Consider the following 26,754-nt stretch of genomic DNA (forward strand, 5'->3'; position numbering starts at 1 on the left):
TAATGTGCTCGGTGGGTACGTAGTGGCACTTTAAGAATCTGAAGGTCAGGGGGGCGCTTGGGTGGGCTCAGTCGGTTAAGCATCGGACTGTTCATTTTGGCTTAGTTCATGATCTTGAGGTTGTGAGATGGAGCCCGAGTTGGACTCTGTACTGACAGGGTGGATCGCTTGGGATTCTCTCTCTCTCCCTCTCTCTCTCTCTCTGCTCCTCTCCTACACTGCTCCCCAAATAAATAAACTTAAAAAAAAAACCTGAAAGTCATTATAGCCTTTTAAACTACAGTTAGTACCTTTTGTCTTATGAAGGGAAGGACACAAAATTCATGCTTCTGGACTAGAAGATGTTGGCTAGAGTTACCTTTAAAGTTCCTCACAGCATGACGTCAAAATTCAAAGGCTTTCATTCACTCTTGTTTGTAATGGGAAATTTTTTTAAGGGGGAAGCTTTATTTAGGGAGAGAGAATTTTCTTTTCCTCCTTCACTTAGCGATGAACATCTGAGTAAAACACACTGGGAAAATATCAGGACGCACCTGAGATTTGTGACTTCTTTAAAGAATGAGTCATCCATTGTGCTGGGAACTCAACAGGACATTGTCAGTCTAGAAATTCATATGCTTTGGTTTCAGGAAATTTCCTGTGTTATATCGCTGATATTTTCCTTCCCTCCATTTTCTCGGTTTTCTCTGGAATTCCCTTGGATCCCCCTTTGGCATTTCTAATTTGATTCTACCTTTCTTTTCTCTTCTATGTATCATCTCTATCTTCTTGTTCCAGCTCCTGAGAAATTTCCTCAACCCTATCTTCCAACGTACCTATCGATTCCCCCACCTCACATATTTTTTTTTTATTTTTTTTTCAACGTTTATTTATTTTTGGGACAGAGAGAGACAGAGCATGAACGGGGGAGGGGCAGAGAGAGAGGGAGACACAGAATCGGAAACAGGCTCCAGGCTCTGAGCCATCAGCCCAGAGCCTGATGCGGGGCTCGAACTCACGGGACCGCGAGATCGTGACCTGGCTGAAGTCGGACGCTTAACTGACTGCGCCACCCAGGCGCCCCTATTTTTTTAAGTTTAAGACAGAAACAGCATGAGCAGGGTGGGGGAGAGAGAGAGGGAGAGAGAGAGAATCCCAAGCAGGCTCCATGCTGTCAGCACAGAACCTGATGTGGGGCTCACACTCATGAAACTGTGAGATCATGACCTGAGCCAAAACAGAGAGTTGGACGCTTAACCAACTGAGCCACCCAGGCGCCCCGTATTTGTTTAATTCCCCAGAGATTTTTCTTGTTTTTTGAATATTTATTTATTAATTTATTGCACTCCAAGCGTGCAATTGCGTCTCATCTCTCTGGGACTATTAATTATAGGGTTTGGGTTTTCTCTTTCTCTGTCTCCTGCCATCTGGATTGCCTGTTTTCTCTTTCTTTTTTCCTGTTTGCTTTGTGTTGGTATCTATTTGTCAGCCAGACTTCCTATTAGATTATTCTTGACTCTCTGTTCATATTTACAGATGGAGTATTACAAAGGCAATTGGAAGCTGTTTGTGTGGGTGGAGCTTCTGGTTGGAGGACTTCCTAACAGGTGATGGCTGGGACATTTCACTGGAGAGACTCGATTGTCAGTTTTATTAGGTCCTTTCTCTTGAGCTGGTCAATTTCCCCAAAAGCACATAGTCCCATCTCCTGCAGAGGTTGGATATAATCCTGGGTGCTGGTATTCTGAGACCTGAGAGAGAAGGAGGCCAGAGGTCTCATTGTTCAGAGTCAGATTTTGACTTAATCCCTGTTTGGTGTTCGATGCCTCATCAGCCCACTCCTCCATGCCAGGTCTTTCTAAGTCCAGATTTCTTGACACATTTTGTCCAATGTTTGCCCTCTTCTATTATCTCCCTCCTTATAGGTTTTTACATTTTACACCTTTTACAGTCATTTCATTCAGGTTCAGGAAGGGATGGAAATAAATGCGTGTGCTCAAGACCTTATGCTTAACTAGAAGTCTTACACGTTCATTTTTACTTCAAGGGGGTTGGTGCAATGCGCATTCATGTTAGTAACAATAATTTTCCGTACGTTCCAATGGGCCCAAGTGGGAAGGAGTAAAGAAAACACACGTGCCAAAAGAATTTTTGCATTCCACTCCAAGTGGTGGAATAGCTATTCTAAGTGGACTGTGCAAAGTTTAAAATTTTTTTGTAGAATATTTCTTTGAATAGAAAATCTAGAACTTTTTTGTATAGAACTGAAACTAGCATGCCCTAATATATAAATAAAGAAATTTTTTTGTATAGGAGAACTGTACAAAGAAATATAATGAAACATCCAATAGATAAATTTAAATGGCATACAAAAAAAAATGTCCAAATAACCTAAAAGGAAAGGTAAATAGAAAAACAAAAACTGGAGAGGACAATAGAAAGCAAATAATAAAACGGTAGACCTAAATTCAAATATAACAGTAATTACATTAAACGTAGATAGTCTAAACATATGGATTAAAAGACAGAAACTGTTAAATTGGAATTTTAAAAAGATCTAACTATGCGGCCTGTAAGAAACCTACTTTACGTATAGTGATGTAGGTATATTAAAAGCGTAAAGATGCAAAAATATATACCATGCTGACAGAAAGCTGGAGTGGCTACAGCAATATCAGACAAAGCAAATTTAGAGCAAGGAAATTTCCGGGGAAAAAGACAGACGTTAGATAATGATAAGAGGGTCAACTTACCGAGAAAATGTAACAATCTTCACTGCATATGCACCTGGGATCAGAGCTTCAAAATGCAGGCAGCAAAAACTGATAGAACAAAATGGACAAAATGGACAAATCCCAAATTATAGTTAGAAACTTCAACACATCTCTCAGTAATTAATAGAACAATTGGCAGAAGATCATCAAGGATATAGAAGTGAGTATCATCATCAACCAACTGACTCTTATTAACATTTATGGAATATTCCACCCAGTAAGAGTAGAACACACATTCGTTTGAAGTGCCCATAGAGGGTTCTCCATGATTGACTGTGTTCTGGGTCATAAAACAAACTTTAATAATTGTTAAAGAATTTAAATCCCATAAAGTATGTTCTCTGACCATATAGGAATTAAACTAGAAATCAATAGAAAATATCTGGAAGATCTCTAAGTATTTGGAAATTAAACACATTTCTAAATAATACATGAATCAAAACCGAAGTCTCAATAGAAATTAGAAAATACTTGAAATGGAATGAAAATGGAAACGCAACATACGAAGTTTGTGGGATGAAAAACAAGAGGTGCTTCAAGGCAAATGTATAGATGTTTACATTAGAAAAGGTCTCAGTCCCGAAAGCAAAGCTTCCACCTTAAGAAACAAGGATAAGAATAGGGGCGCCTGGGTGGTTCAGTCGGTTAAGTGTCCAACTTCAGCTCAGGTCATAATCTCACAGTTTGTGGGTTTGAGCCCCGCATCAGGCTCTGTGCTGACAGCTCAGAGCCTGGAGCCTGCTCTTGACTCCGTCTCTCCCTCTCTCAAAAACAACAACAAAAAAAAATGTTAAAAGAAACAAGGATAAGAATAAAATAAATCTGAAGCAAGCAAAAGCAAGAAAATAATAAAGTTAAGAGCAGAAATCAATAAAATTTAAACTGGAAAAATGATAGAGAAAAGCCAATCAAACCAAAAGCTAGTTTTTTGAAAAGATCAATAAAACTGATCCACTTCTACGCAGATGGACAAAGCAAAAAAGAGAGTAGCCAGAAATCACCAATATCAGAAATGAGACCCCCTGCCGACATTTCAGGGATAATACTAAGGAAATATTACAAACAACTCTACCCACATAAGTTTGACAACTTAGATGAAATGGACCACTTCCTTAAAACCACAAATTACCAAAACTCACCCAAGAAGAAATGGACACACTAAACAGTTATATATCTGTTATAAGGAATTAAATTTACAGTCAAATCCTTCTGGAAAAACAAAACCAAACAAAACAAAAATTCAGGACCAGATGTTCACTGGGGAATTCTACCAAACATTTGGAGAAGATGTCAGACCAGCTCTGCACAATCTCTTCCAGAAAATAGGCACGAGACACCTCCCAAGTACCTTTATGAGGCCAGCATCACAGAAACCAATGAGCCCAGAATTTGGTATTAGTAATATCAGTAACATTTCATATGTCATAAAATCCATTTTCTAAAGATAGGTCAAGGCTTTACTTTCCAGGTAGGGTGGCACAGGCCCACCCTCCCTGGTGCCGTGTGTCTTTCCAAGGAACTCCAGAGGGAAGTGTGTATTATCCTGGTTGTTGCCAGCCTCCCCAGGAAACAGAGTGAACCTGAAGGCCAGGCATCAGCATCCCTGAGACGCCAGCCCTCCCTCCTTGGGAAAGCGTATTTTTGAACCTTGCTCTCAGTCCCCTGACTTCAGCCTGGGCCTCCTGAGATTCTTCTCTCATTTTTCACTTCCCAGAGTCTCCTTGGACCCCACCTCCCCTGCCTCCCCAAACCTCAACAAAAATTTCCTTCCTCTGCCTTTTCAAATTAACTTAACACTTAGCAAGCAGAGAACTGTAGTTTAGTTTGGTCTCAGAGCCTCACTGCGCAACCCGAAGGTCCATCGATAAAATGTCCCCAGGATGAAGAGCACGCTTCCGCTTGATGAAACTTTCTTTTTCCCAGAGTTCAGAAGCAGCTGAACAGCTTTTAGGTTTGTGTTTTGTCATTGTTTTTGTCTCATTTGTTTTTATTTTTTCCTTCCTGTCCCATAGTAGACGGACATGTGATGTTGAGTTTTGTGCACCACTCGTAGAGAAATGGAGTGCACAACGTGGCAGCCGGCATTGTCTTTCTCTGTTATTCTGCTCCTGGTGGGTCGTTAAATGCAGCTTACTTTCTACTGCTCACGAATTCACAAGCACACCTTTTTTTTATCCCTCGCTCCCTTGAAAATTTTAAGAAAAAAAATATATATAACTGAATTCTCAAAACAAACTTAGTGTCCATTTGTATCAAGACAGACAAATGCATAAATAAATTTTACCAAATATTCTCTGGGTTTATGGAAAAGAAGGTAAACAAACAGACACTTTTGCTTTATGTTCTTGTAGTCTTTTTTTTTTTATTTTTTTTTCAACGTTTTTTATTTATTTTTGGAACAGAGAGAGACAGAGCATGAATGGGGGAGGGGCAGAGAGAGAGGGAGACACAGAATCGGAAACAGGCTCCAGGCTCCGAGCCATCAGCCCAGAGCCCGACGCGGGGCTCGGGCTCACGGACCGCGAGATCGATCGTGACCTGAGCTGAAGTCGGACGCTTAACCGACTGCACCACCCAGGCGCCCCACATTCTTGTAGTCTTAAAGTAACATATAGGACCATGGCCACCTCAAAGTTAGATTTTCTCAAAGCCGTGTCTGCCCTACCTACCACTTTTACTGGGGTGGGCAAAAAGATTCAGAGAGGAGAGACCAAGCCTTTCCAGAAATGTCTTCACTAAAGACACTTATTTTCCACACGCCAAAAATAGTTCACTAATGTGTGCTCTCTGCTTATTTTCCCTGCTTCCACTTCCAAATTTGAGAAAAGTTCGGCAGAGCAGTTAAAATGGCATGCTGACTTTAGTTAGGAATAAAAAGGGCAGTAGTGAAAGAGATACACTAATTATAACTGTTCTCACCCCAAGCTTTCAGAAGCTCCCCCAGGGGGCTCATTCATCCCTACCGAGCTGCTACAGACCCCAAGATTATGTTGTCTACACTGGCCTTAGAAATTCCCCCACACCGTTCCCCTTCCACACCCTGAGTGATAGACAGTGAGAATGAGGGAGGGGGGGGGGGAATGTGTAGGTAACTAAATACCCTGAACTACTGGTTTTATTTCAAAATACGTGACCTACAAAACAACAAACACGCAAACAAGTAAACCACGAGTGCGGCAGATGAAGGGCTCCTCATGCCTACCAAGGAAATCACCTAAGGGCAGAGTGAAGGGTAGAAAATCAAACTGGGCATATGAATGAAATTAACTTATGTGTTTGCACTCATCACCATGATCAATTCATCTCAACGTCCTTCCCTCTGATTCCTCCGATGACTAACTTGTCGGTCTCCTAGATCCCACAGGGTCGACTGGGGTGAAGAGCATCCCTGGAAGCTCTCAAGGAGACGTCACCAGTGGCAGGAAGAACCGTGGTCCAGGGAGCTGGCACTTCCCCAGCAGTCGCTGGTGATGTGGCACGTTCACCATGGTACAAAGGGGGCAGGGCGGGCACAAGGGTACAATGTGAGCAACATAACCTTTTCCTACAGGCAAAGTCGTCTCCAGCTCAGGGAATGGCAGTACGGGAGTGTGTAAGGACCATCAAAGAGTGAGGATGAGCTTCGGGGTGCAAATCCTGGTGGGCTGGGCTATCTCGGGCTGCCTGTGTCTGGGATCTCTTCTGTTGTTCCTCACAGGTCACCTCAGAGACGTTTCCCTTAACCTCTTTCTAAACTAAGTACAGTAAAACCTTGGTTTGCAAGCGTAATTTGTTCCGGAAACATGCTTGTAATCCAAAGTGCTTGTATGTCAAAGCGGATTTCCCCATAAGAAATAATGGAAACTCAGACAATTCATCCTGCAACCCAAAAATATCCATATGAAAATGATTACAATACTGTCATATAATACAAAATAATAAAGAAAATACAAAATCTAAAGAAAAATAAACAAATTAGCCTGCACTTACCTTGGAAAACGTTCGTGGCTGGTGTGAGGGAGACAAGAGAGAGGAGGGTTATTGTGTAGGACGACTTTCACCATCATTTACGGAATCACTGCTATCTATTGGCTCAATGGAATCTTTTTCTTTTCATGCAATTTTAACAGGGAACCTATGCAATAACACTTGCTTTTGCCTCCTTTTCAGGATTTTGCAGAAATGTGACATTGCAGTGACAATCACCCACAATCCCGAGTGAGAGAGAGAACCATTGGCTCAGTTGTGAGGATGTGATGTTCGGTGACACTCGTATTGCAAGATATCGCTCGTTTATCAAGTTAAAATGTATTAGAAATGTTTGCCCATCTTGCGGAACACTTGCAGAACAAGTTACTTGCAGTCCAGGGTTTTACTGTGCTTAGTTAATGCACGTGTGAATGAAGAAATGGGGCCCACTGGTGAGTTGAATTTCTTCCTTTGTTTTTTTTTTTTTAATTTTTTTTTCAACATTTATTTATTTTTGGGACAGAGAGAGACAGAGCATGAACGGGGGAGGGGCAGAGAGAGAGGGAGACACAGAATCGGAAACAGGCTCCAGGCTCCGAGCCATCAACCCAGAGCCTGACGCGGGGCTCGAACTCCCGGACCGCGAGATCGTGACCTGGCTGAAGTCGGACGCTTAACCGACTGCACCACCCAGGCGCCCCATTGAACTTCTTCCTTTGTAATGAGGACAGTCAATGGGGGCAGACCTTCACTGAGCCCCCATAATGTGCTGGCTCAGAGTGAGGCTCTGAGGGGATCCCTGAGGATTAGAGACAAAATGCTAAAAATGCCTGACACTGGTAAGGGAGTAAGCCTTCGATAAACAGGAACTTTTATTACCTCTTAAAGGAAACACTGAACTTGGAAATCTATGCAAATGAAACAAAGAAATTATCGTGTGCTTAGAACATTTTAAGGGTCCTCATTTTTAAAAAAATTTTTAAATGTTTATTTTGAGAGAGAGAGAGAGACAGAGTATGAGTGGGGGAGGGGAAGAGAGAGAGGAAGACACAATCTGAAGCAGGCTCCAGGCTGTGAGCTGTCAGCCCAGAGCCGTCACAGGGCTTGAACTCACAAACCATGAGATCATGACCTGAGCCGAAGTCAGAAACTTAACCAACAGCAACCCAGGCGCCCCTCAAGGGTCTTCATTTTATCCAGGCCTCTGCTTCTCCTCTTTCCACCCACAGCCCCTCCCACCCCCATCCTCACCCCCAGGACACATTTGAAATGTAATTCCATTCACAGGACGTTTAATTTGAGTGATGTTCACAGTAGTAACAAATATAATTAGTGCTTGAGTAGGACAAAGGGAACACAGGATGGCTCTGGACTTGGAGATTCTTAAAAAGACAAGCCCCTACAGGGGAAAGTGGCAGCTCAGAGCCTACCCAGAGCAGCCCCCGTCAATGGCCCCAAAAGCCCTGCCCCTCCAGCTACAAGAAAAGGTCCTGCAACCCACAAGGTGGGCCACTTCCGGCTGGTCTTGGTCGTGGTGGGTCCAGGAGAGAGAAATAATGTCTTCAGTCATCAGTGGTGGTAGCCAGAAGAGAAAAGTTCTGGTGGAAGCAGATTTGGACAGCTAAGAGGAAAACAACAGTAGCATGTTCCAGAAGAGGAAGGAGATGACAAAGGGGGCCAGGGGAGGTCTGTTTCTCCCTAATTCTTATCAGGCAGTGCTGGGGGAGGTGGGGAACAGGGGTTCTCCATCCTTTTATCCTTTTATGGGGGGAGTGCTCTATGGGAGGATTTTCTGTTCTTTAATTTGGAATGCCATTAAATTGCATTTTAAAAATATTTCAAAGGTGTCATCCAAGTAATATGTGCATTTAATTAAAAATTAATTTCATCGGGGCGCCTGGGTGGCGCAGTCGGTTAAGCGTCCGACTTCAGCCAGGTCACGATCTCGCGGTCCGTGAGTTCGAGCCCCGCGTCAGGCTCTGGGCTGATGGCTCGGAGCCTGGAGCCTGTTTCCGATTCTGTGTCTCCCTCTCTCTCTGCCCCTCCCCCGTTCATGCTCTGTCTCTCTCTGTCCCAAAAATAAATAAAAACGTTGAAAAAAAAAATTAAAAAAAAATTTAATTTCATCAATGCTTCGTAAGTAAATCAAACACGAGACCTGTAACAAGCCTCTAAAGATATTGGTTACAACCCGAATCACCTTGGATGAGGGCTTCAGAGTCTGTTCCCTGCTTCCAGGATTGCCAGCCACAGCTTTGCCCCTGCCCTTTGGGCTCAGCCACAGCCTGCAGCTCCCCAGCAACCCACCTTCCCCCATGCTGTCTTCCCTGCCTCCCATTTCTCAGCCTACAAGCCCTTGTGTCCTTCAGTCTCTAACATTATCTCCCACAAATCTTCCCTTTCAGCTCCTCAAGCAGCTGCTTGCACATTCCTCCAAGTGACCAAAGCATACTATAATCACCTCTTTTATAGCATCTTTGATTTAGGGTGTGATTTTTTTTTCCATTTCTGTATTTCTTAAGAGAATATGAATTCATAGAACCCTTGTCTAATTTTTTTTTAATTCCCAGTGCCTAGCATTGTGCAAAACAAAAGGTAAGTATCCAGGGGTGCCTGGTTGGCTTAATTAAGCATCCAACTCTTGATTTCAGCTCAGGTCACGATCCCAGGGTCATGGGATCATGCCCCAAGTCAGGCTGCACGCTTGGCGTGGAACCTGCTTAGAATTCTCCACCACCCACCACCAACTCTCTCTCAAAATAAAATTAAAAAAACAAAAACCAAAAGGTAAGTGTTCAACAGCTGCTTTGTAGATGTATGAATGAGTGAATGAAGGAATGAATTAACGGTACCCTGCAGATGCCAGAATGCTCCTTCTGCGAATTGAATCTGACCATGTCTCTCTCTGAATTACATTCGTTCCCAGGCTCCTTCTCTGGCCATGAGTTTACATGGGAGCTGTTAACAAACAAGAAACAAACAAACAAAATGAAGTAGCAACAGAAGGGGAGAAGTGGAGGGGACTCTGGCAAATTACTTATTTTCATGGAGTTTCTATTTCCTCACTCGTGAAACAAAAGTGCTGCCAGAGGAGCTTTAAAGGAATCTTCCAGTTCTCCAATTACAGCTGGCCGGGCTCCAGAACAACTGTTCTCCTGAGTCCTGGCAGCTATAACCCGAGTCTTAGCACCATCTAGTGATAAAGAGCTCCAGTAGCAATGGGGAGAAAGGCTGGGGAATGGGGACCGACTGTAGGCTCAAGAAGGAAACCCTGAGCTTAATTATTTTATAAAGCAGCAAGAAGTTAGGTCGAATGTGAAGTTAGCCGAGAGGCCCAACTTGGGTGACTCAGAGTCCTTTCTGTTGGTGATGGCTTAATGAGTAAATCTCAGAACATGTAAGAAACAGCCAACTAGGATCCTTAAAACATGAAAAAGTCAAGAGAACAACACCTGTGTGCCGTGGTCCACTTGTTCCTTTTTTAAGTTACCGCTTGTCCCGATTAACTCTTTTCCTTGGAAGGAAATGTACTTTTGAGGAACCAATGGTGTAGAACTCTGAAAACCCAATAAAAGCACAAATTATTTCATTAAGAGTACATATGTCTTCTCAAATGTCTTTTTTTTTTCTTAACCTTCACCAGAGTGGGATGAAAGAAATGTTAAAAATCCCGGGTGCCTGGGTGGCTCAGTTGGTTAAGCCTCAGACTTTGGCTCAGGTCATGATCTCATGGTTCATGAGTTCAAGCCCTGCATCAGGCTCTGCACTGGTGTTGTGGAGACTGCTTTCAATTCTCTCTCTTCCCCTCTCTCTCTCTCTCTCTGCCCCTTCCCCATTTGAGTTCTCTCTTTCTCTCTCAAAAATAAATAAACTTTAAAAGAAAGTCTTTAAAAAAAAGAAGAAGAAAGAAATGTTAAAAACATGTCAGGGCACCTGGGTGGCTCAGTCGGTTAAGTGTCTGACCACAGCTCAGTTCATGTTCTTGCTGTTCACAAGTTCGAGCCCCATGTCAGGCTCTGTGCTGATAGCTTACAGCCTGGAGCCTGCTTCAGATTCTGTGTCTCCCTCTTCTTCTGCCCCTCCCCTGTTCATACTCTATCTCTCTGTCTCTCGAAAATAAATAAACGTTAAAAAAAATCCAAATATGGTTGACTAGCAATATAGAAAATATTAAAGACAATTCTGGGAGAAGGAAAACAATATCAAAAACTTTAGTGCTTATGGAATGCTCGTGGGCACATCCCCTTAAAACTCACCAAAACATTTTATCAACCTGATCTTTGCTTTCTAAATTACTTTCTGGTTGCCAAAAGCAAGACTCAACCAACCAACGGAACAAATAAACACAGGTTTTTGGTTTTTGTTTTTTTTTAATCGAAAACTGAAGGAGAATGATGCGGTGTCTTTGCTGTATGATCTGTCCCCAGGAGCCGTGCTCCTGAGACCACCTTCTGGGCAAAGCAAACATTTAAAAGGGTGGCTGCTTTACAGACACTTGAGGGAAGAAGGGCCTTTGAGTGGGGAGCAAGACTGACCGGTCCTATGTATAAACTGTCTCTGAAGGCAGATCCCATCGTAGAGCATAATCACATTCGCCAAAAAGTAATCTACATCTGCAGAGTGCATGACTCTATAAACCTGTTCCCACTAACTGCTTACTGGCTGACACCTACTTACATCACTGATATGCTGTAATTATTATTGCACGACCCCAGAAACACAGATAGTATAACACTGAAACCAGACCATTCCACTGTAGGGACCGTATCTTCCAAACCAAAACCAAGGCCACTTGCATTGACAAGAACGTATGTGCACACCGGCGCAAAGGGGGAAGCGGACCCTGCTAGGGCATATCACCTCTGCATTCTGTCTTGGGAAATGTGTAATCTAGAAGTGTCTGGAAAAGGCAAAAACTGCCACCAGAAAACGACTTGGCCCTTTTCTGACTGGAATCAGAATGAAATGGGCCGGATTCGGAGGCAGCTTTGAAGAAAGAGAATGACTGGCCGGGTGCAGTTGGTTCAGGCATTAACAACATAAAAGAATGTAGCAGTTATGAATGATGGACTCAGGAGGCAGGTCTGTGCCTGATTTTTACACTTTACCTGCCACTGAATATATGCCTCAACCTGTAAGCTTATTAGAGGTATCTCTTTTATATCTAATACAGTTACATAAAAGACCATATGTTCTATTTGGATCAGCTCAGTTTTACCTGACAAATTCAAAAAGAGTTTCACAGGTACAGCCTTGAAAAACAAACTCAAAACAAACAAAAAATTTAAATTCTAACAATGCTCAAATAGGTCACCAAAGCACTTGGGGAGAAGGTCCACTAGCTCAATGCAAAGTCATCAGCTTCATAATAAAATCCAACTAAGGGAAACCCCTGCAATTAATTTCATGGGGACTTAAAATATATTAGGTTCTTGTGAAAAATTACCTTCTGGACTGGCACCCATTGAAATGTAAATGTGTTCTTTCTTTAGTCTCCAAACTCCCCCATTTTTTTTCCTCCCGAAATTCCATTTGGAAACTGTGTATCTATCGATGTCACAGTCATTACCTCTTTTTTGTTGATAAGTGTGCTCTGCTTAGAGGTTTTTATAAGAGTTATCTTTCCTGTAATGAATACTCAACAATTCAGGCCAGTCTTTTCAGCTTGCTGGATGTAAGTGTCCCTTGATTAATGGACCTGTCAACTCGATCAGCGGTTATCATATGACAAAGGCTCAGCCTGAAAAATGTCACTTCTTATCCTGGCTGCCCAAGCACTTCTGGTTTACAAGCTTTGTGCACCTACCAGACGTACTTAGTGTTTCGTTTTGGGTTTGGTTAATAATAAAGAAAGTTACATGAAAGTAGATAATTGAACTACCTAATCCAATAGAAATAATTTCTTTTGTTCAATGTGCGTCATATGATGGAGTGTGGTTTTTATCTTCCTATTTTTTTCACTTCTGTCGGCTGAATTGCTACCTAACCATTTACATCAATGTATAGATCAATATAAACAACATTCATTTCTGTCTCCATTCTGCCTGGAGTTAAAGCCTGGCAAGAATAGAGTTGCTTGGGAGGAAAAAAAAAAAAATCAAGTCCTTAAATGAAATTATTCTGCTTTAGTAAGTCAAAGACAGAGTATCTGTTAAAATTAAGGCTGTATGCTTTGAAAGTCAATTTTGCATGTGCTTTTATGTGGTTGGGATCCATTCAATGGAGGAATCGGAGCCCTGAGATTATAAATGAGCAGAATTATGGGCAACTCTGAGCCTCTGGATGGACAATATTCTTTTTTTTTTCCCTAAAAGATTTTATTTTTAAGTGATCTCTGTACCCAACATGGGGCTCAAACTTACAACCCCAAGATCAAGAGTCACCTGTTCTACTGACCGAGTCAGCCAGGCTCTCCTAGATAGACAATATTCTTGAAAAATTACATAACTGTCTGGATAAAATAAATTTCAAGGGTATTATGAAGACCAATGTTCCCAAAGTTATAAAACAGTGGAATACCTCAGTGTGTTCCACAATGTAAATAAAGGAAATCACCAAATGCCGTGCTGGGACCCCAATAAAAGAAGGAAAGCAAAAAACACATTGTCTCAATGTCTGGGGATATATATGTATATACTGTAGACCTCAAAAGAAACAAGGACTAGAGTATCGCATATAATTTCCCTAACTATAAAAATCTAAAATGTTCTTAAATAATAAGAAAGGGAATAGAAGCCTAGAGCCAAAATAGCTAGACACAGCATCTCATGGAAAGTAAACGCAGGATGGCGTTTCCAGGGCTGGTGGAGGCTGGACCAGCCAGGACTTGAGGACTAGGATGAAGCAGGGACATCGAGGTCCTATAAATACCAAATTCAAGCAACATCAAGACTAAAGGTCAAAAACCCAATAAAGAACCAATTGCAACATAGGAACGTTGTGGATGGCATTCACATTCTAATGGCCTTGAGGAGAGTGAGTCTAGGCTAAGTAATAAAATCCTCGACCAAATACGAGGAAGAAAGCAAACTGTGGGGGCGCCTGGGTGGCTCCATTGGTTAAGACTCTTGATTTTGGCTCAGGTCATAATCTCATGGTTCGGTTTGTGAGCTCGAGCCCTGTGTTGGGCTCTGCGCTGACAGTGCGGAGCCTGTTTAGGATTCTCTCTGTCTCCCTCCTCAGCTCATAAGCACCTGCTCTCTCTCTCAAAGTAAATAAATAAACATTTAAAAAAAGAAAAAATATTTTTGAAGAAAAGAAGAAAGCTCATCGAAGATACCGCAAATATCCAGCTTACAAACGCAGGGAGGATGAAGAGATTTAAACACGCATTCAGCAGAAACTGAAGTTCATGATGAAATAAAACATTAGAGAAACCCACAACGTCTCTAGAGCTGACCACTTCATTGTTTCATTTTGCTGCTCTAAGAGAGCAACGGACCGTTCTACTAGATACTCTACAAACACCAAAAAGAAATGCCAAGGAGAACCACTCCCAATCCCCAAGCACCCGAGCACTGAGTGCTGTTTCTGGTTGTGCTATTCACTGTCCCAGCATTTGCTGACAATTTAAGAGAAATATTCGTATTTCTCTCATGTTAGCAACCTTGGGCATGTATGGTTAGGCTCCTGCTGTTTCCGGCAGGTGGGTGCCCTTTGATTTCCTTGTAAGCAAGTCTGTGAAATTCTGTGATTCAGCAAGCATTATTCCTTGTTTCGGTTTACTGTCTCCAGGGGCATTACTCATAGCTGGAAGGATTACCCCAGGTTAATTCAAATCTGGATCATACAAAGTTTTCTGATCTCCTTGTCTTCCAAAATCTCTTCTCCATTGTTGTCATGCAGTGTTCCAAAGGGGTAATTTAAAAGGGGATCTACCTGTGTCTCCAGTTCTACCCTTTCAGATAAACGTGGTTTCTGATAAAATGCAGAATATTATTTTTTGGTACAAACTTTTGTGGCTCATACTCCTTCCCAGCAGCTTTCTTTCCTGCTAAGTGCTGTTCATTAGAAATTTGCCCAGCGTCATCAATATATTTTCCTCTGTAGAAATGAGGCAAATCTGATTTTAAAACCTTTTGCTTTTAAAAACCTTAGGCTTATCTATGGAAGTTTGCAGTCTTATCTGAATTATTCTTTTGGACTCATCTGGAAACACATTGAATTCTTTTGTCCCTTTCTTTAAGGAGCAAAAACACTTTGGTTTCAGAAACTTGGGAATGTGAAAGGGGGGGTTGACCACAGCAGTCTATATGCACGTTTCTGTACACATTGGTTATGGGGAAATACAACTTTTCTGGATTTCCCAGTGCTAATGCTCTGGTAAAAGCCCTCGCCTCCTGGGGCCCTTCACAGGCCATGATAATTAGATCTGTAGTCATTAATCTAGTTGATTGCTCTTCTAAGAGGATGGGAAAGTCCCTCTTATCTCAGGGAGAGGGCCAAATGGCTCCAGCTGGACCTAGGGCCCTAGGTTAAGCCCCAAGGCACAGGAAGACTGCAGTGCTACATCTATAGGTAGGTATTCACATCAAAAGGAATGAAGTCGGAGAACTTGGAGAATCTACAAGGTGGGAAAAGCAGAGACATTGGAGGTGGTCTAGCTCCTGGAGAGATTATTTACACACCAAAGGGTTGGATTTAGGTTTCAGACCCATTAAGTATCCAAGGAGAGTCTTTCAAGAAGGGAGGTGAGAGCTATCTCCTTCCTCTTTATGAGCGAGAACCATTACTTTTCCTGGCACAGGACATTTGACCCCTGGTGAGAGGTAAGTTCTGGAGGAACTGGGGGTGGTGGTGATATACTTATTTCTTACTTTAAAATGGTTAATAAGAAATCTATCTCAGATCCAGAACACCTTGTATGTGTGCATTCAGGATAAATTAATAACAATAAACATTAAAAACCAAACACTGACAGACTGGGTTATTAGACTGCGGTGGATCTTTTCCCTCCTCATCCACCAATTACAACCAGCTCAGGAGAAGGGAGGGAGTAATATGTCCAATCACAAGCCTAGTCCTGCCTTTCTAGGCTGGGAGGTGCCCAGAATGCCTCAGGGCCAAGGTCAACAATAGAGGCTGCAGCCCTTTGTGGTGCAATTGGTCTGCGCTGAGTGGAGGTGCTAAGTGAGATACAGGACACCCAATCAAATGTGAATTTGGGATAAATAACAAATAATTAATAGCATAAGCATATCCCAAACATTGCATGGGCCATACGTATGCTTTAAAAACAAACAAACCAACCAACCAACCAACCTCCATTCATTCTTCATCTGAAACTGAAATTCAACTGGGCATCCTGTGTTTTCATTTGCTAAATTTGACACTCTACCATGACGACAGTGACCTCTTGGGAGCTACCAGCAACTCATGTCCATTGAAGGAATAAATTTATTTGTTTGTTAAAGTTTATTTTTGAGAGCGTGTGTGTGAGCAAGCAGGGGAGGGGCAGAGAGAAGAGAGAGACAGAGAATCCCAAGCAGGCTCCACACTGTCAGCACAGAGCCCAACGCCAGGTTCGATCTCACCAAGTGTGAGATCATGATTTGAGCCAAAACCAAGAATCAGACGCTTAACAGACTGAGCCACCTAGGTGCCCCTGAATGAATAAATTTAAAAGGCCACATAGACCTTTCTTTTCATTTCTGAAGGGATGTTGGAGACTGTGCTCAGATACTGAATCCGGGAAATGTTGACCCCCATACCTTATGTGTTATGGACCGAAGGTGTCCCCCCCACCAATCCATGTAAAGGCCTAACCCCCCAGTGTGGCTGTGTTTGGAGATGAGACCTCTGAGGAAATAATTAAGGCTAATGAGGTCATAAGGGTGGGGCCTTGAGCCAATAGGGGTGGTGCCCTTATAAGTAGAGATAGCAGAGAACTCAAGCTGTCTTTCCTTGCGCACAGAAGAAAGGCTTTGCAAGGACAGTGGGAGAGCGGCCATCTGCAAGCCAGGAAGGCAGCTGTCACCAGAAACCAAACCTGCGATCTTGGGTATTCCTGTCTCCAGAACTATGAGAAAATAAATTTCTGTCATTTAAGCCAGTCAGTCTGTGCTTTGTCATGGCAGCCCGAGCAAACCAAGGCAATATGGGTACAGTGAGCTCAGCAAACATGCACTGAATCCTCTCACGACCACCCTGAGGGATTGTTTTCTCTCTCCCAGCTTGGAGATAGAACTCCTAAAGCTCAGAAAATGATAGGACAGTGCTCAGCACATAGAATTTTTAGAAATACTCATTTAATGAATGAAAGTTACCCAGCTGAGGTGGCACTGAACGTCTGTCGCAGAGGCGGGATAGTGGCCTCTGGGGTCTTTTCACTGTTTCTGCCTCCAGCCCAGGGCTGCGGATTCCCTGAGGATAAATCCCTTTGCCTGAGCACGTTTGGATGTCCTCATCTCTAATTTGGGTTTACTAATTCCCAGCCTGATCACCTCACAGCAGCACAGTGGACAAAACTAATTGAAGGAGAAGGCTCTTCCAACAAGGGGGAGCACAATCAACTGTGTTCTTAGTCTTACTCACAAAACACAGCAGGCAGAGGCAGACCAGTCTGAAGTGTTGTTAACGAGGAGGGATTGTCTCAAGGATCGCTGCTGCTGCTTCCTTCTGCAGGACAGGAGAGCTGGGAGGAACCTGTGGGAAATGGATCTTAATACCCAAGTTCTCCTTGTGGGGTAAATCACTGCCTCCCAGTGGGTCTCCCATCCACAGAGAAGCATTTGAATTTGATCTTGGTCAAAACAGTCTCCTCTCTCCTCCGTTCCCTCCTCTGAAGGTCTCTTCCTGGTGCTTGAATTTAGAAACCACAAGTGCCTGTACTGGACCAAAGAATCACACCCAGGGCGGGTGGCCTAGATCTTGAATTTTTAACATCCAGACAACTCCCCAAAGTATTTTTGTCTGCATCGGGGAGGTTTTTTCATTGTGAGCAATGGAATCTAGCTCTGGCTGACTTAAGGCTGAGGTGAATTTATTCAAAATGCACAAGGTAGCCCATGTAATTAAGTAAAAGCTGAAGACCAGGCCAGGAAGGACAGGAACACGACAGTAACAGGGATCTGGGCAACGGGAACAAAGGGTGTGTGCAGTCAGGGTGTCGGGACCATGATGCACCTGTTTCTGTTTTCTCTCTCTTCCTCACCGTCTCATTGCCCTCCTAGCTGGATGTTTTCAGCTGCAGATAAGAGATCATGACTAAGAATGGCTTAATAATAAAGCTATTTCATTGCCTCATGTAACAAGTGCTCTGGAGATGAGTGGTTTGTGGTTGGTCGACCAAGTCACAGTCTACATCTCTGATTCTTTGGCCATTCCATCACAAAATGGCTGCTGCAGCTCCAAATGTATTCTTTCCCCAATATTGCAAGCAGAAAGAAAGATAAATAGCAGAAGTAGGGGGTGCTCCTTTTTATTAAGGAAGCCTCCCATCACCCTTCCCTTTATAATCCTTTGGTTGGAACTGGGTCACATGGCCACCTCTAGCCACAAGGAAGGCTGGGAAAGTGTGTAGCTGGCATAAGTGATGAGAAGAGCAGTGACTGGCTTACACCAGGGCTTCATCTCCTCGGGCTTGGCATATTGCTGCACAAAACTAAATCAGAGTTCTGTTAGCAAGAATGAAGGGGCAGTAGCTCTCAGGATTCATCTTCCCTGGAAAGGCAGCCAACATAGCTCTGGTCACCATGTTTGAGTCAGAAGGCATGAGTGAAAGGTACTGTTTCAAAAAGGAGCAGGACCCTATGGCTGGGAGAAGGGGGAGGAAAGCTGAGTACAAAAAGGACACATCTCTCCCTCTCTCTCCCATTGGCCTTTTCAGATATCAGGAGGTACTCTAGCCTAGCAAGGACAGGCTCTATAATTTGGGGGACCCAGTAAAAATAAAAATGTGAGATGCCTTATTCAAAAACTGTTATGAATTTCAAGATGGTGGGTAGAAGATCATTAAACAAACATGAGACACTTCTGAACATGGGGCTGTGTGTGACTGTGCGGGTCACACAACCATAAGGCCTGCCTTGGGCCTAGCCCAGAATGGAAGCGGCCATCATCCTAGGAGAGCAAGCCTGAGGTGTGGTGTTTTAGGGTCTATTTTTTGTTTTTGTTTTTGAGAGAGAGGGTACAAGTGTGCAAGGGGCACAGAGAGAGAGAATCCCAGGAGGGCAGGGGGAGTGAGAGAAGTGGGGCTCACCCAAAGCGGGGCTTGAGCTCATCAAATGTGGGACTCAAACTCACGAACCATGAGAGCCTGACCTGAGCCAAAGTCAGATGCTGAATGACTGAGCCACTCAGGTGCCCCTAGGGTCTGTGTTTGTATGAAATTGGATTAAATACATTCGTGGACGGTGGGGAGGACTGTGATTTGTATTGGTATAATTAACATATGTCCAGGCATTTGTACAAACTCTCAGTTAAAGAACAAAGGAAGAGGTGATCACACCTCTTCTGGGTGTATAACCCTGGACAGAGGCAGAATTCAGGGAACACAAGTTCTCAGGGAGCTTCCACTGTACCCCACCTGCAGCAGAGGAAGAGGGGGTGGCAAGCCAGCTTCACCCCGCGTGCCCATTCAGACCTGGCACTGCTGTGTGTTATTTGATCATCAGCATGACCCCGTGCAGTGTAATGTATTATCTCCGTCTAGAATTCTAGATGAGGTTGCTGGGGCTCAGAGAGTTCCAGGTCATCTGTGGTACATGGTCAAGCTAGGATTGGAAGCTGGGCAGTCTGAATCCAGAGTCCACGTTTATCAGCACTCCATGGGACTGGACAAGTCTAATGGAGTTGGGGTCATTGTAAGCAGTAGGTTTGACCAGACTGTTTTTCAAGGTCTTAGAGTCCTAGGGTCCATGGACAGGTGTGTCCAAGGATATCACTCCACAAACAGGAATGCAGGGTGGATGATAGCTCCAAGGATGTCAATCACAAATAAGCTAGGGAGTCTGAGCCAGGAAATAAACTTAGTTTTCCTCACAAAAGGGTCTGTCACACAGTTTCTGAAAGGAACCCACGAGCCCGGAACATTTGCCTAAATACTTTAATTAAAATGCACTGTAATAGGATAAAAGCTGGAGTTTAAAGGCAGTGTTCATGTTTGCTAAGAAAACAGATGAAAATACTCCAGGTAGCCAAATATATTTTGATAATGGAATTTTAAACAGCCTCTTGGTTTTAATTTTATTTAAAATATTTATATAGTTAAAAAAATAGCTTGCTATTCATTTTCTACCACAGTACAGGGAACGCTAAGACATTTTAAATTAGTAGAGATTCAACACACATAAATAAAGATTCTGTTTCAGCTGCAGAATTACAATATTCTGAGCTATGCCATCCACACCTTGGCAATCACCCAGTCTAATTCTGCTTGGAGAATAATGCTAGCCTCAAATTCAATTTATTTAATATCCAACTTTTGTGAAAGCGTCGTTTAATGAAATATCACAGTTAAATTAAGACACTGCTAATCTCATTTCAAAATCAATTTTTTTTTTTTGCGTCCATGAAGTACAGCCAGATCAACACCCATCCTGCACACCTAGAAAGCTGATTTGAGGATTAACACAACAATCTGCACAACCTGAACCACAGAACTCAGCAGGTACACGGCGTGGAGAGGTGAACTGCTTGCAGAGAGAGGTAGGAGATGGCGGTGGGGGGGGGGGGGGAAGGGTGGAATATGGGAAAAGCACCCCCCCAAAAGCAGCTGGAGAGAAAGTGGAAAAGTGGAAACAGCTGCAGGGACTGAACTAAAAAGAGAGAAAGGAGAAAGGAGAGGGTTTCAATTCCACTAAGACTCTGTAACAGGGAGAGCGCAGAGTCGGAAACTCCGCAGCTGATACCTGGTGGTGCTCTGGTGGGAAGGGCGAGTCCCCAGGAGCAGAGTGAAGTCTGGGCGGTCCTCGGGCCACATGGGGAGTGGTGGTTCCCCTGCAGACAGGACATCGGGTAGAGGCTGTGTGGCCCCCGCCCCCACAGGCAAAGGTGTCAGCGGACCCCGGAGAACAACCACATTCGCTGGTGCTGGAACAAGGTCGTCGGGGGTGAAGCCTGGTGCCAGATGCGTGTTGTGATTTGCCACAACCCCTGAAACGCGGCTGCCACGCGATCGCGTGAACTTTTTCTGGGGCGGGGGCCGCAGTCTGGGCATCAGTGGCAGCACAGACCCACAAACGTTCCAGACCCACACCCGGCGGTCTCTCAGTGAGACCCTCCCACAGAGGGGCGGAGCAAGTCAAACCACAGTCCCTCAGAAACAAGGGGTCAGGAAACACAGTCGCATCTGAGATAAAACTCAGGAGGGAGGTACCACCTGGGAACCTGACAGCTTGGTCATGGACAGTGTAAAAGTGGGGAGTGGATGGAAGCCAGAGACAAAGGATGGGTGCGGGATTGCTTATCGGGTAGAACAAAGTTCCAATCCTAGAGAATGGGTACCTGGGTGCCGCCATTGTCACCAATCCCGCGCATGCGCATACGCACAAACAAGCACCACCACAATCCACCCCAGTAAGCTAAGCAGCGCCATCTAGTGGAGAACGGAGCCATTACACCAAGCTCCGCCCAACGGAGCCAACCTCGGTCTTCAGGAACACTAGTCTCTCTGCCTGCTTAGTTTGTGGACTATAAAGAGATTCATAGTTTGACTTCTAGGGGAAAACAAAGTAAGTTCAATCGTATTTCAGTCTGTTCGCTGGTCCATCTATTCCATTTTCTCTTTTTTTTTCTTTTTTTTCTCTTTTTCGTTTCTTTTTCTTGAATACAGAAAGAGAAAAACTTTATTTTTATTTTCAATTTTTACTAAAAATATTTGTATTTTTTTCTACTATATATTTTACTTTTGTGTAAATTTTTTCAAATTCTATTTTACTTCCATCGTTTCATTTTATTTCTATTGCAGTGTATTCATTTTTTCAAATTTTCAAAGGATTTCCTTTTTTTCTTTCCCTTTTTTTCTCTAATCAAGCTCCTTTCAACACCCAGACCAAAACACACCTAGGATCTACCATAATTTATTTAATTTTAGTGTGTGTGTGTGTGTGTGTGTGTGTTCTTTTCAGTTTTTTAAGTTTAATTTTTTATTTTAATTAAAAAAATGTTTTTACCTCATTAATTCCTTTTCTCCCTTCAAAATGATGAAATGAAGGAATTCACCCAAAAAGAAAGGGCAGGAAGACACGACAGCCAGGGACTTAACTAACACAGATGCAAGCAAGATGTCTGAACCAGAATTTAGAATCATGATAATAAGAAGACTAGCTGGAGTCGAAAATAGATTTGAATCCCTTTCTGTGGAGATAAAAGAAGTAAAAGCTAGCCAGGATGAAATAAAAAATGGTATAACTGAGCTGCAATTTCAAATGGATGCCATGGTGGCAAGGATGGATGAGGCAGAGCAGAGAAATCAGCGATACAGAGGACAAACTTATTGAGAACAATGAAGCAGAAAAAAAAGGGAGATTAAGGCAAAAGAGCATGATTTAAGAATTAGAGAAATCAGTGACTCATTAAAAAGGAACAACATCAGAATCATAGGGGTCTCAGAAGATGAAGAGAGAGAAAAGGGGGTAGAAGGGTTATGTGAGCAAATCATAGCTGAAAACTTTCCTAACCTGGGGAAAGACACAGACATCAAAATCCAGAGAGCACATTCATCTAGTGTTGAATCCCATTAGATTCAACAAAAACCGACCATCAACAAGGCATATCATAGTCAAATTCACAAAATACTCAGGTAAGGAAAGAATCATGAAAGCAGCAAGGGAAAAACAGTCCTTAACCTACAAGAGAGGACAGGTCAGGTGTGTGGCAGACCTATCCACAGAAACTTGGCAAGCCAGAAAGGAGTGGCAGGATATATTCAATGTGCTGAATCAGAAAAATATGCAGCCAAGAATTCTTTATCCAGCAAGGCTGTCATTCAAAATAGAAGGAGAGATAAAAAGTTTCCCAAACAAAAATTAAAGGAGTTTGTGACCACTAAATCAGCCCTGCAAGAAATTTTAAGGAGGACTCTCTGCGGGGAGAAAAGATGAAAATAAAAAACAAATAAATAAAGACCAAAAGCAACAAAGACTAGAAAGGACCAGAGAACACCATCAGAAACTCCAACTCTACAAGAAACATAATGACAATAAATTCATATCTTCCAGTACTTACTCTAAACATCAATGGACTAAATGCTCCAATCAAAAGACATAGGGTAACAGAATAGATAAGAAAACAAGACCCCATCTATATGTTGTTTACAAGAGACCCACTTTAGACCTAAAGACACCTTCAGATTGAAAGTAAGGGGATGGAGAACCATCTTTCATGCTAATGGACACCAAAAGAAAGCCAGAGTAGCCATACTTATATCAGACAATCTAGACTTTAAAATAAAGACTGTACCAAGAGATGCAGAAGGGCATTATATCAAAATCAAGGGGTTTATCCACCAAGAAGACCTAACAATAGTAAACATTTATGTTCCAAATGTGGAATAACCCAAATATATAAATCAATTAATCACAAACATAAAGAAACTCATTGATAAGAATACCATAATAGTAGGGGACCTCAACACCCCACTTACAACAATGGACAGATCATCTAATCAGAAAAATCAGCAAGGAAACAATGGCTTTGAATGACACACTGGAGCAGATGGACTTAACAGATATATTCAGAACATTTCATCCTAAAGCAGCGGAACATACATTCTTCTCCAGTGCACATGAAACGTTCTCCAGAATAGATCACATACCAGGACACAAATCAGCCCTCAACAAATACAAAAAGATTGAGATCATACCGTTCATATTTTCAGACCACAACACTATGAAACTCGAAATCAACCACAAGAAAAAATGGAAAGATAACAAATACTTGGAGACTAAAGAACATCCTATTAAAGAATGAATGGGCTAACCAAGAAGTTAAAGAGGAAATTAAAAAGTACATGGAAGCCAATTAAAATGATAACACCCCAGCCCAAAACCTCTGGGACGTAGCAAAGGTGGTCATAAGAGGGAAGTATATAGCAATCCAGGCCTTCCTAAAGAAGGAAGAAAGGTCTCAGAAATACAACCTAATCTTACACTTTAATGAGCTGGAAAAAGAACAGCAAATAAAACCCCAAACCAGCAGAAGGCAGGAAATAATAAAGATTAGAGCAGAAATCAATGCTATCAAAGCCAAAAACAAACAACAACAAACAAACAAACAAACAAACAAACAAACAAAAAACAGTAGAACAGATCAATGAAACCAGAAGCTGGTTCTTTGAAAGAATTTTCAAAATTGATAAACTATTAGCCAGTTTGATCAAAAAGAAAAAAAAGAAAGGACCCAAATAAACAAAATCAAGAATGGAAGAGGGGAGATCACAACCAACACAGCAGAAATAGAAACAATAATAAGAGAACATTATGAATAATTATACACCAATAAAAATGGGCAATCTGGAAGAAATGAACAAATTCATACAAACATATACACTACCAAAACTAAAACAGGAAAAAATAGAAAATTTGAACAGACCCATCATCAGTAAAGAAATCAAATTAGTAATCAAAAATCTCCCAAAAAACAAGAGTCCAGGGCCAGATGGCTTTCCAGGGGAATTCTACCAAACATTTAAGGAAGAGTTAACATCTATTCTCTTGAAGCTGTTCCACAAAATAGAAATGGAGGGAAAACTTCCAAACTCTTTCTATGAAGCCAGCATTACCTTGATTCCAGAACCAGACAAAGACACCACTAAAAAGGAGAACTGTAGACCAATTTCCCTGATGAACATGGATGCAAAAACCCTCAACAAGATATTAGCCAACAACACATTAAAAAAATTATTCACCACGACCAAGTGGAATTTATACCTGGAATGCAGGGCTGGTTCAATATCCACAAAACAATTAATGGGATTCATCACATCAATAAAAGAAAGGACAAGAACCATATGATCCCCTCAATAGATGCAGTGAAAGTATTTGACAAAATACAGCATCCTTTCTTGATAAAAATCCTTAAGAAAGTAGGGATAGAAGGATCATACCTCAAGATCATAAAAGCCATATATGAAAGACCCAATGCTAATATCATCCTCAATGGGGAAAAACTAAGACCTTTCCCCCTAAGGTCAGGAACAAGACAGGGATGTCCACTCTCAAAACTGTTATTCAACACAATATTGGAAGTCTTAGGCTCAGCAATCAGACAACACAAAGAAATAAAAGGCATCCAAATCAGCCAGGAGGAGGTCAAACTTTCACTCTTTGCAGATGACATGATACTCTATATGGAAAACCCAAAAGATTCCACCAAAAAACTACTAGAACTGATCCATGAATTCAGCAAAGTGGCAGGATGTAAAATCAATGCACAGAAATCTGTTGCATTCCTATACACCAATAATGAAGCAACAGAAAGAGAAATCAAGGAATCGATCCCATTTACAATTGCACCAAAAAATACCTAGGAATAAATCTAACCAAAGAGGTGAAAAATCTGTACACTGAAAACTATAGAAAGCTTATGAAAGAAATTGAAGAAGACACCAACAAATGGGAAAATATTCCATGTTTCTGGATAGGAAGAACAAATATTGTTAAAATGTCAGTATTACCCAAAGCAATCTACATATTCAATGCAGTATCTATCAAAATAACACCATGGGGCACCTGGCTGGCTCAGCCGGTTAAGCGTCTGACTTCAGCTCAGGTCATGATCTCAAGGTTCGTGAGTTCAAGCCCCGTGTCGGGCTCTGTGCTGACAGCTCAGAGCTTGGAGCCTGCTTCAGATTCTGTGTGTCTCTCTCTCTGTCCCTCCCCCACTCTGAATCTGTCTCTCTCTCTCTCTCTCTCAAAAATAAACATTAAAAAAAATTTTTTTAAATAACACCAGCATTCTTCACAGAGCTAGAACAAACAATCCTAAAATTTGTATGGAACCAGAAAAGACCCTGAATAGCCAAAGCAATCTTGAAAAAGAAAACCAAAACAGGAGGCATCACCATCCTGGACTTCAAGCTATACTACAAAGCTGTAATCATCAAGACAGTATGGTACTGGCACAAAAACAGACACTCATATCAATGGAACAGAATAGAGAACCCAGAAATGGACCCACAAAGTATGGCCAACTAATCTTTGATAAAGCAGGAAAGAATATCCAGTGCAATAAAGGCAGTCTCTTCAGCCAGTGGTGCTGGGAAAACTGGACAGCAACATGCAGAAGAATGAACTTGGACCACTTTCTTACACCATACACAAAAATAAACTCAAAATGGATGAGAGACCTAAATGAAAGACAGGAAGCCTTCAAAATCCTCGAGGAGAAAGCAGGCAACAACCTCTTTGATCTTGGCTGCAGCAACTTCTTACTCAACACGTCTCCAAAGGCAATGGAAACAAAAGCAAAAATGAACTACTGGGACCTCATCAAAATAAAAAGCTTCTGGACGGTGAAGGAAACAATCAGCAAAACTTTTGGCAACCAATGGAATGGGAGAAGATATTTGCAAACAACATAGCAGATAAAGGGTTAGTATCCAAAATCTATAAAGAACTTATCAAACTCAACACCCAAAAAACAAATAATCCAGTGAAGAAAAGGGCAAAAGACATGAATAGACATTTCTCCAAAGAAGACATCCAGATGGCCAACCGACACATGAAAAAATGCTCAACATCACTCATCATCAGGGAAATACAAATGAAAACCACAATGAGATACCACCTCACACCTGTCAGAATGGCTAACATTAACAACTTGGGCAACAACAGATGTTGGCGAGGTTGCAGAGAAAGAGGATCTCTTTTGTACTGCTGGTGGGAATGCAAACTGGTGCAGCCACTCTGGAAAACAGTATGGAGGTTCCTCCAAAAATTAAAAATAGAACTACCCTATGACCCAGTAATTGCACTACTATGTATTTATCCAAGGGATACAGGTATGCTGTTTTGAAGGGGCACATGCATCCAATGTTTGTAGCAGCACTATCAACAATAGCCAAAGTATGGAAAGAGCCCAAATGTCCATCGATGGATGAATGGATAAAGAA

General features: G+C 42.3%; 1 long non-coding RNA gene across 1 annotated transcript; it reads right to left on the minus strand.

Annotated features, from left to right (window-relative positions):
* Positions 1–1,611: 1,611 nt before the first annotated feature.
* LOC121045366 (uncharacterized) lies at positions 1,612–2,880 on the minus strand. Its single transcript, XR_005797719.1, has 2 exons — positions 2,733–2,880; positions 1,612–1,730 (listed from the first exon to the last, which is right to left on the minus strand). It is a non-coding gene; the product is annotated as an uncharacterized LOC121045366 (long non-coding RNA).
* Between the last annotated feature and the right edge of the window lie 23,874 nt (positions 2,881–26,754).

Source organism: Herpailurus yagouaroundi, unplaced genomic scaffold (genome assembly GCF_014898765.1).
Source record: "Herpailurus yagouaroundi ecotype Mexico unplaced genomic scaffold, PumYag 190, whole genome shotgun sequence".
Lineage (NCBI taxonomy): Eukaryota > Metazoa > Chordata > Mammalia > Carnivora > Felidae > Herpailurus > Herpailurus yagouaroundi.